Source organism: Phodopus roborovskii, unplaced genomic scaffold (assembly GCF_943737965.1).
Source record: "Phodopus roborovskii unplaced genomic scaffold, PHOROB, whole genome shotgun sequence".
Lineage (NCBI taxonomy): Eukaryota > Metazoa > Chordata > Mammalia > Rodentia > Cricetidae > Phodopus > Phodopus roborovskii.
Genome location: NW_026125966.1, coordinates 219,530 through 231,265, shown reverse-complemented (window position 1 = coordinate 231,265; position 11,736 = coordinate 219,530). Strand labels below are relative to the sequence as shown.

General features: G+C 38.5%; 1 pseudogene; it reads right to left on the bottom strand.

The window, feature by feature from the left end:
* Positions 1-7,185: 7,185 nt before the first annotated feature.
* LOC127218176 (F-box only protein 33-like) lies at positions 7,186-10,141 on the bottom strand (annotated as a pseudogene).
* Between the last annotated feature and the right edge of the window lie 1,595 nt (positions 10,142-11,736).

Below are 11,736 nucleotides of genomic sequence, written 5' to 3'. Positions count from 1 at the left end.
AATGTATAATTATAGGCTTTAAGAGTAACCATCCCTGCTTCATCTTCTTTCATAAACAAAACAGAAAAGCAGTATACAATACTTAGTAGACAATGGTTGAATCAATGAAAAACATCTGTTAGGAAGTGATGTTTACAACACTTCAGAGTATGTTGCCATGTGGCATTTGTCCTTCCACTGTCTTTTTAAATATAGATTCATGCGTTGACATCATATGAGATACTTATATAGATTCATGAATATATTTTTAAAATAAATTTTATTTATTTCACATAGAAACACCAGTTTTTTGACTTTGTGTACACATCCTCCATGGAGGGATAACTGCCTTAATCTAGAGGCAGGAGAGAAGCCCTAATCCGTACTTCACATGACCTGTCAGACCTACATGACCCCAACTGGATGGCATTCCCCTACATATGGAATTTGGGTGGGGTGATGAGAGGTGAGGATGGTTAGAGTGCATGTGATAGGGCAGAGAGAGAAAAGGAAGGGAAGGAGGGAGGGAGAAAGGGAGGGAGGGAGGAAGACAGGGAAGGAGGGAGGGAGGGAGAGGGAACTGGGATCGACATTAAAATACTAAATTAAATTTAAAAAAAAAAAAGAAGCTTTGACTCCAAAATTTAAGTTCAAGGACAAGTTACTGGGGAAAAGTATTTCTATTTTTGTTTCCACAGAAAATGAAAAGATGTGGATTCCTTCCAGACTAATGTGGTTTGATCAAGCCAGATCACCTGAGAGTACCAGGTGCTCCTACATTCAAAACAGCTTGACAAAGCATCCTTACAGACTACAGCCAGGATTTCTGCATCTTCTTGGAATCCCCTGTGACAGTGCCCCTTACAAGCAGGAAGTATTTTGGAAAGAATGATGCCCAAATTCCCAAATATTGTCTATAAATGTTTGTTTTTACTTAAATGGACTTGGTTATATAAAATTTAAAAAAAGGAAAGAAACCCCAGTTTTTCCTCAGTTCTTCCACACAGTGACACACTGCCACAAACAAGGCCATATGTCATAATAGTACCACACCATTTAGTAGCCATTTTCTTTCCAACCACCACAGTTGGCCTCTCAGATTTTGTGACACCTTTACCCCTTCTCATTTTGTAGGCCTGACTACATGCAAGTTGATGGTTTTGTTGCTGAGTTGGTCTCTCAGTCCCTCCACTGGACAAGTCATGTTGTTCTAGAATATGGCAGGTTGATATTCTGGATCCCCTATTACTACTCTTAGGTGGGGTCACCCTTGTAGATTCCTGGTAGTTTCTATTGTCCTAGGTTTCTAAGTCATCCCTGACATGTGCACCATAATCTACTCATCTCTCCTAGTACTCTCTTCCTCTACCCTCCACCCTAACCTATACTTAAGTGCTTCCACGCCCATTTGGTTTCAGTCCACTCACTGAATCGACTCTATTTCCCATTCCTAGGGAGATTCCTGAATTTTGCCTACCCCACTCCATGTTACTTAGACTCTCTTGTTCTTTGAATGTAGCATGGTTATCCTTTCTTAATATGTTTGTTTTTCTGGGTCTCTGTTACCTCATTCCAGCAAATTTTTATCTAATTCTGTTTACCTGCAATTTCATGATATTTTTCTTTGTCTAATCGCCGAGTGACACTGCATGGTGTAAATGTACTATATTCATTTATTGTTTCTTTGGATTGTTTCTAGTCTCGGACTCTTACTAATGAAGCTGCTACAACATTACTGGGCAAGTATTTGGTGGTAGGATGGTGTCTTAGTGGTTTTATTGCAGTGAAGAGATATCATGACCACAACATCTTTTATAAAGGAAACATTTAATTGGCATCGCTCACTTACACATTCAGAGGTTCAGTCCATTATCATTATAGCACGGGAGCATGGTGACAAACAGTCAGAAGAGGTGCTCAAGGAAGAGCTGAGAATCCTACACTTTGCAGGCCATAGGAAGTACTGAAAATCTGGATACTATCCTTGTTTAGGAAACCTAAAAGCTTGCCCCCACAGTGTCACACTGCCTCCAGCAAGTCCAAACACACTCCAACTCCAGAGCAGCCACATCTCCTAATAGTGCCACTAGCTGTGAAATTAGGGGGGGGCAGTTATATTCAAACACCCACTTTCCACTCACTAACCCTCAGAAATTTGTAACAATAACATAATGCAAAACGCACTTAGTTCACATCTAAAAGTCCACATAGTCTGTCACAGAGTCTCAACAATGTTTTAAAGTCCAAATTTGCTTCTAAGAGTCATGCAATCTAATACCTCCAATCTCTTATAAAAATTAATATCAAAATGCAGATGACATGCTTTTAATAAATAATGGCAGAAAATATACATTACCATTCCAAAAATAAGTAAGGGAGCATAGTGAAGAAATACTCTACCTGAACACCAGCTGGGCAAACTTCAATCATACATCTCCCTGTGTGATCTCAAAACACTCTTCAGATTTCTAACTATGTTCAGGTTTGATAAGTGTAAGGCACTTCTCTGTCTTGGGCTGGTTGCACTCCCAGAGAGTAGTTCTCTTTAGCAGGTATTCCTTGACCCTGGCATCTCTAATATTTGGGTTCTCTAAGGCTATCCAGGCTTTACATTCATATTTTTTCACAATGGTCTCTGTACTAGGCCTCCATCAGGAACACCCCAGACTTTATTCCATAACTCCTTTCTTCCGTCCTGTAACTCACTGTGTAGTCAAGTTGGCCTCCAGGAGTTCTGCTTGCTGGGATTGAGAGGACCCACTACTGGGCTCCAAGTCCAGTTCTTATGTAAGACATAAGGAAACTGACAAAAGAGCCTGGAATTAGGCAGGTGGATAAAGAATCTGAAGTTGAGCCTTTTAGTTCAGCATTTCATTCTTCACTTGGATGCCAATCCTCTTTACTCTTTCTTTTGCAAACCCATGTGTACATTTTATTTTTACACATACACAGATGTTGAGACAAAGTTATCAGGTCTGTCTATGAATAAAAGAATCAAATGACACTAGACAAGTTCAAGGAGAAACAGTGCCTGTGAAGTCCAAGTCTAGAACAATAAAGTAAGGAAAGGTAGAAAAAAGAAAGAAGCTATGTTCTTTCCTTTTGAATGATAGCTGTTAATATCAAGGACCAGGAACGGAGATCATATTAAGAAAATAATAATAGGGCTTAGCATGTATCTAACAATGGTACCATTCTCTGCATCTAATAAATGTAAAAAGAAGCCCATTTAAATAAGTAATAATGTATATTAAATGTATAGTACAGAGGGATTTTGTTAACATGTCTAGAGCCTTTTTTTTTTGAGGTATGATTCTAAAACAGCCAAAGCTGGTTTCAAACTTGCACCAGTAGATGTCTGCAATGGTTTGAATAACAATGGCCCATTGGCTTATGTTTCAATATTTGATGGACAGTTGGTGGAACTCTTTAGGAAGTATTAGGATGTGTGGCCTGTAAATGAGTTTGGGTGTGATGGTTTGAATGAGAATGGTCCCTGTAGCTCATATATTTGAATGCATAGTCACCAATTGGTATACTGTGAAAATTAGTAGGTGTGTCTTTGTTGGAGGCAGTTTGCCCTGGGGATGGCCTTTGAAGTGTCAAAAACCCTTGGCAGGTCAAGTCTATCCCCATCGCCTGGCCCCACCCCATAGCCTTAGTATCAAGGTGTAAAACACTGCTACTTGAAGAAACCATCCTGAATGTGGTAACCCAGTCGCAAAAAGAGGAACACAGTATGTACTCACTCATATATGGATTTTAGACCTAGATCAAAGGATCACCAGCCTATAATTCATACCACCAGAGGAACTAGGATACAAGGTGTATTCTAAGAGATTCACATAAAGTTCCTCAGAGAACCAGGAAGGGACAAGTTACCCCAGCAAAGAGGAACTGGGTGGGTGGGGGGAGCGAATGGAGAGAGAAGTAGGAGAAAACAAGTGCAACCAGGAAGATTGAGCCCAGTTAGGAATATAAGACAGGAAAGAGAGAGAGAGAGAGAGAGAGAGAGAGAGAGAGAGAGAGAGAGAGAGAACATAAAAGAGGGAGCCAATAATGGTTTGAAGATAAAATTAAACACAAAGAAAGGTCTTGAGAGCTACAAGACTGCTGCCAAGTAACAATTGAGCTTCTGTGGAAAGGCTAACATAACTGTCCTTCCCGGAGAGTGAGATCAACAACTAACTTTTCCATGGAGCCCTCAACTAATGCCTGATGGAAACAGGAGTAACACCCATACATAAACACTGACTCGAAGTAGAACCCAGATGCAGATGGAGAGGACAAAACCAGGTTGCAGAAACACATAGAGATAGCTGACCTTAACAGGGAGGAACTAACGGGCCACCAGACTGATAGCTAGAAAGCCAGCATGGGACTGACTCAGGCCCCCCTGAATATGGGTCTCAGCCTGAAGGACTGAGCATGTAAGGACCTCAGACAGTGGAGCCAGGATGTATACTTGGTGCACAAAAGGACTTTCCGAACACATCCCCCTTGTAGGGATAACTGCCTTAACCTAGAGACAGGATAGAAGCCCTAGTCCCTACTTCACATGACCTGTCAGATCTACATGACCCCAACTGTATGGCATTCCCCTACATATGGAATTGGGGTGGGGGATGGGAGGAGAGTGTGGTGAGTGTGGTTATAGTGCATGTGAGAGTGCAGAGAGGGTAAAAGGAGGGAAGGAGGGAGGCAGGGAAAGAGAGAGTGAGGGAGGGAAGGAGGGAGAGGGAACTGGGATTGACATTATAATAATAAATTAAATATAAAAAATGCTTTGACTCCAAAATTTAAGTTCAAGGACAAGTTACTGGGGAAAAAGATTTCTATTTTTGTTTCTACAGAAAATGAAAAGATTTGGATTCCTTCCAGACTAATGTTGTTTGATCAAGCCAGACCACCTGAAACAGAGTTCCAGGTGATCTTACATTCAAAACAGCTTGACAAAGCATCCTTACAGACTACAGCCAGGATTTCTGCATCTTCTTCGAATCCCCTGTGATAGTGCCCCTTACCACCAGGAAGTATTTTGGAAAGAATGACGCCCAAATTCCCAAATATTGTCTATAAATGTTTGTTTTCATTTAAATGGACTTGGTTATATAAAATAAATAAATGAAAAAAAAAATAAAAAACTCTGCTACTTCTTCAGAACCATCCATGCTGGCATGCTGCCATTCTCTTCACATGTTGATAATTGTCTAAGCCATCAAGAATGTAAGGAAGCACCCAGTTAAATGTTTCCACTTACAAGAGCTACCTTGGTCATGGTGTCATTTCACACAGCAATAGAACAGTAACTAAGATATAGGACTGTTAGGTTTCAAAAGACCTGTGCCATATTCAGTTCTTCCTGCTTCCTACTTGTGGATGAAGAAGAGAGTTCTCAGATTTTCCTGCTGTTGTCCTGCTTTTCTTCCACCATCTGAAAATGTGAGCCCAATTAACCACATTCTTTTACAAGATGCCTTGGTCATGGTGCTTTTCACTTCAACAGAGAAGTAACTGAGAGAGTGACCTTCAATTTATAATCTTCCTGTTGTCTCTAAGAACTAGGATTATAGGAGTGTGTGAACATGCTTGACTTTCTTTGTAAGGGTGGATTTTCTCAAAGTGAAAAAAAATCTTAAGCTTTCTAAACTCTGCGACCAAAGAGTTTTATTTAGACATCGACAGTTTGTGTTTCATATACAATAAAATACATTACAATGGTCAATTTTAATGCTTTCTTCAGTGATTAAAAGAATATATATATTTATCATAAACCATACAACATCCATCATTGGGTCAAACATTTTGCTGGTTTCCTTACATTTTCTGTCAAGAGTTGCTTTATCTGATGACCTGTACAAGAGAAACTCTCACCACATTAGGAATTTACACGCACTGTGCCACTGGATTCACACTACAGATGCACATAAAAAATCCACATAATATGTACTCCAAACAGTGCACACCTGTCAAAAGTTCATTTAATATAAGATGGTAAAACCATTTTAAGATATATATATATATATATATATATATATATATATATATATATATAGTTGTTCCATAAATAATTTGTGTTTCCAAACTTCCAATGGTGCAGCCAGGTCTCAGCACTGCTAGCCACCTATGTCGGCTACTTTCTTTATTATTGGAGGCTGTCCTTAACGTTAATGTATGTACCATAGCAACTCACACCTGTCATGGAACAAGCTTTTGTGTTTCCTTTTCGACATTAAATACCACAATCTAGCAGCATCCAGCTGTCCAATGTGGTCAGACCCTGCCAGCATGTGGGCACTTTTTCATGCAGATCTATTCTTTGCCAGCTGATATGCATGCTGACAGAGAGAATCCTGTGACTTGTTAAGGATTTTATGACTAATATTGTTTTGCAAGCCTGTGTGCCTACAGTTCTGTGCTTTCACTTAGCCTTGAAGTATTCCCTGGAATACAGTTCCTTTCTTCCTCCACTGTTTTGATATCTGGGCTGAAGAAGCTAACTTGAATGTAAAAGGTGAAAAAACTTAAGTCAGATATAGCCTAAAGTATCCAGCAATTTGAGTGTTCAGTTTATATAAATGCATTTAAAAAGGATGAAAGAATATATAACTTATACTATATGAAATTCAGAATAGTAATTGGCAGTATCAATTATTATATAGTTAATAAAAGTTAAACTCAGGTTTCTGTTAAAGATATCTCATTTGGGACACTACCTTCCCTTCTATTTTAAACCAAAATCAATGAGATGCTACCAGAATACATAGATGCAGTGCATTGCATTCAATTCACCTGGCTATGCTACGAGTGTGTGTGTGTGTGTGTGTGTGTGTGTGTGTGTGTGTGTGTGTGTGTGTGTTTGTGTGTGTGTGTATTTGGCTTCTGAGCTCAGCATTTTGAAAAAGAAAGAATAAAAATGTCCAAAAAGCAGAGTACCTCAATGAAAATGTTAGGCAGGAAACTCAGATAATTATTGGCTATTTGCCCTTAAGGTTTGGTAACAATCTAATCAACCAAGAAAGCCCTGTACAATGTAACATTCTACTTGTAAAACCAATACCTAAATATTTTCTTTGATCAAGAAATAGAATATACATATATAATCCTATAAAGCTGATTTAACATAGCACAAAATGTTTAGTTTACAATACTGAAAAAAAAATACTAAGACCCTACTTGCATATCTGGCCACAGAAATTATACATTTTACAAAACATAATGTCTTAATTGAAGTATCTCTCTGTAAAAATGGCAATTTGGTTTAGTGAAGACACTGAGTGATTATATGTCCAGGACTGCTTACCAAGGTTTACCAAGGCCCAGCGATACTTGCTCTGCTCAATAAGGTTATGCACGAGATCCATATCATCCTCGGTTAGTTCACCTTGGTAAAAATTAATGCTTTCTTCAGTAACTGCAAGCATTTGAGATGAGAGCCACAAAGACCAGCAATAGCAATGAGGTTGAGTGCCCACATGGTATCATCTTAAATATAAGAAGAAGGCATCTGTCTTTCTCTTCTGTTTTATTCTGTCTTTGGTAAGTTTACTCTGTTCCTTGGTAAGTGCTTCATAAGAAGCTACATATCTGTATTGCACCATGTCAGTCCTTTCCCTTTAAAACAAATTGAGAATAAAAATAGTCATGACTACCTAGGTGTTTCATACGGTCTTAAGAATGTCACAGAGTTGTGAGCTGTCAAGTGGTGTTTCACTCACCAGAAAAAAAAAAAAAAGAAAGACATTTGGATAACGATTTATCATAAGGAGCACATTTTATTTCCCACCTAAGTCTCATATATATATATATATATATATATATATATATATATATATATATATCTGGGCTGTGATAGCACATGCCTTTAGAACCATTGCTTAGGAGTCAGAGGCAGGCAGATATTTGAGTTTGAGTTCATCCTGATCTACAGAGTGAGTTCTAGAATAGACAGGGTACACACAGAAACCCTGCCTTGAGGACCAAAACAAACAAACAAAAACCCAATATACAAAACAGGAATTTTTCTTCATTGCAAAAATATTTCCTATGGCTTCTCACAGTCCTCAGTCATGACATCTGGAAATTTTCGAGCAATGGTTGATTATAAGAAGTCATAGGAAACATAAGACGATGTGTCAGCCTCAGAAAACAGGTCACCTCTGGGAAAGGATAAGTGGGGAAGATGATGAAGCTTTATTTCTATCTAACACCCTGAAAGAAGAAAAAGTTTTAAAAATGATTGGCAATCACTGTTTTTATTTTACACAATGTGCATGCATGCAAGTGTATGCCAACTTGTAGAGTTCTAAAGGTGACACTGGATGCCTTCCCTGTTTGCTCTCTGATTTGTTAGTTGAGAGAGGATCTTGACATTGAACCAGAACTTGAATAGCTAGCCAGCATGACCCAGGGAGAGATTCTATTCTCTGTTCCTGAGTAGAGGACTTGAGTTGGCCACCAAGCTGCCTGGCTGTTGGAATGGTTCCAGATATATGAACTCTAGTCCTGTACCTGCACATTAAGCACTTCATTCCGTGAGCCATCTTCCCCAACAACCACTTGCTATTTTTAATATGTATGTTTTTCTGCCTATTACCTGTAATTCTATGGCCAATTATAAAGTAAAATTAAAAAAAAAAAAACACAATTTCATGCTTAGAAAACTAGTTTCAAAAACAATAAAAGAGTTACTATAGAGGTGCTTAAAACATTCTTTGCTTGTTTTATTACCTATTTGTTGGTTATTTTTGTTTTTTGAGTTAGGATTTTTCTGTGTAACATTGCTGGTGGTCCTAGAATTAGCTTTGTAGACCATGCTGGCCTTGACCTCATGGAGATCTGTATTCCTCTGCCTTTGAAGTGCTTGGATTTAAGATGTGTGCCACCATACTCTGCTTATTATTAATTTATGAACATGGTCTCACACTGTATTTCAGGGTGGCCTAGAATACTTATGTACACCAGACTGCCCTTTCAAACTCTTGGCAATCTTCCTACCTCAGCCTCTCAAGAGCTGAGATAATGTACTTGTGACACCATGCCTAGGTAAGACATTTTCATATATTGTTTGTATTAATGGTTTTGAAGTAACATGTTCTCTTAGTATATTTGAATAGCAACTCTATTCAAAAGAGAATAGTACACATACTAAGATGAATGCCTAAGAAGTAAGCATATGTATAACTAATAGATTATTTAAACAAGATAGTAAATACATCAACACTAGAATCTAAAAGATGAGGTTGTAAGTATAACAGTCACACTTTCCTTCTTTCTGTGTCCCTCCTCCTAATCATTTCAGGATCTTCTGATTGGAGTGAATATACCCAATGTAGGTAGTTACATATCTGTTTCCTTAGCTACGTTAGTATCATTTCCTCATGACAGGTAAAATCATTAGAGGAACCCAGGGACAGAGCACTCAGGGTTGAGACAGGACTTTCAAACTTGTGATATATTTACCAGATGAAAGACTTTAAGGTATGATGCCAGTATCAAGTTATAGTGAACAAAACCACACACCATGAACTTTGTGCACCTCCATGCTGATAAAACCAATTGATCTTTATTGCACCTGTCACTAAGATCTGGAAAACCAGATGTGTCACTTACATCAATTAACAATAAAAAATGGGTGAGAAACTTGCTGTACTGCCTGGATATAAGATCAACAATAGCCCCTGAGACACAAGTGGCATAGCTGTCAAACTGAACTCTCTCAAGTGGTATACTGGGTTTCAGAATCTTTAGCATGTCTTCTCCTTTCACATCAAAAGCCATTAGATAGACCTGAAGGCTGGAGATCTTTCCTCCTAGGGCTTTGAAGTTCTCATCGTTTGGCATGTTGTGTAATCATTTGTGTATCACTGAAACATTGAGGACCAGGAGATCCCTGTGAAGGCACATGGCTGCTATCAGTTAAGACTCTTGCCATCTCAGCTGTAAAGTCACAGAAATCCAGGGCAAGTGAACTCAGATTTACACACCACTCTAGTTCAACTGCAGTAATAAGTGTGCTGTTACCAAAAATATCATAGTCCAGTAAAATCAGGTGTTCCATAGTGTTGGCAATTGAGTTAGAGACAACAGGGATTTTGGGGGTCATTATTTCCAGCAGAAACACAATAGACAGCTATTTTAGTTGCCTACTCCTACTCAGTATTTTTCAAACAGCTGCGAAAGTATACAAGGAAACAGGACACAATGTTATCATTAGCACTTGACACTAATCTTTTAGAAATGGTTAATACACAGCATTCAATGTTGAGATATATTGTTTCTCATTACTTTATTTCTATCCAATCTACAAATGCAATTAGTCTCACATTACAATGTAATCAGTAAGATACATTAAACATGCAGAAAAGATAATAAAAGCAAGTGAAAAAATAACACCTTTAAATAGCAGGAAGGGGATTTATGTAAGACAGCTTTCTCTGCAGAAGAATCCAGGTTCATTTTCCAGCACCCACCCACCAGCACACTACCCTCACTCACTACATTTACAAGAGAACCAAAACCCTCTTCTGACTTGTAGCAAACAGACATATATGCGGTATACATAAACCCATGCAGGCAAAGACTTAAAATACATAAAATAAAATATTAACAATTCATATAGCAATAATTACCTAGCAAGCTATATGATTTATCCCAAAAGATTTATGCCATCAATTGTCATATAATCACAACTAAAATACAGTTAAGATATTTCTAGGACATATATTCTAGCCCAACACTGTGTGTGTGAGAGAGAGAGAGAGATAGAGAGAGAGGGAGAGAGAAAGAGAGAGAGAAAAAGACAGAGAGAGAGAGAGAGAGAGAGAGAGAGAGAGGCAGGCTCTCTCAATCAAACCAGAGTCTGCTGACAGGGCTAGCCTCTGTGGGCCAGCTTGTTCTCGGATACCTGACCTTGGGCCTGCCAAACTATAATTGTAGGTAGTCCATCATGCTTCTACAGCATTTACATGAGATCAGGAAATGTGGATTCAGATTTTCTTGCCTCTACATTACCTCCATAATTTTTAAAGATCACTGTTCTTGATTGTGTCTTATTACTTTTCAGTCAAACGCACGGCTTGTTATTAAAACATGCCCCTGTATAGCTTACTGTGTGATTTAACTGATTAATCTTCTTGAAGTCAAGTTCTTCCCTCTTGAGGTATGTGCTGGATAGACTTCTTTGCTTCTATCTCCAAACAGACTAAACTTCTGGAGTTTCCTATAGGAGAAAATGGTCAAAATGATTTTCTAAATGTTTAATATAAGCACATGCTAAAATATGTCTAAAAGATATTCTAGAGTAGCTTCTACCATCAAATTCATAACCAAATCACATTCAGACTGTTGTGCATATTCAGAGTGATGGCAAGTACAGAGAAACAGCAAACATGGTAAAGGGCATGGACTAACTACAAAGCTGGTATTCTCAAATTTAATGACTGTGGACAACACTGTAACCAAAGCCAAATGCTGAGCTCACAGGTCCCACAGGTACAAGTAATTCGGTTACACAGGGAACAGGAGCACTTTAAATTATAAGACTTGTCAATCACAAGAACTTCTCAAGTCAGACAGGAGGTAATGGTGCATACCTCCCAGCACTGCAGCCATAAGTACATAGATCTCTGTGAACAGTTCAAGGACATCGTGGTGTATAAAGTGAGTCCAAGGACAGCCAGAGTTGTGAAACAGAGAAACCCTGTCCCAAAGAACCAAACCAAATCAAAGGAAAACTTTGTAAAATTCTTTAAAGTT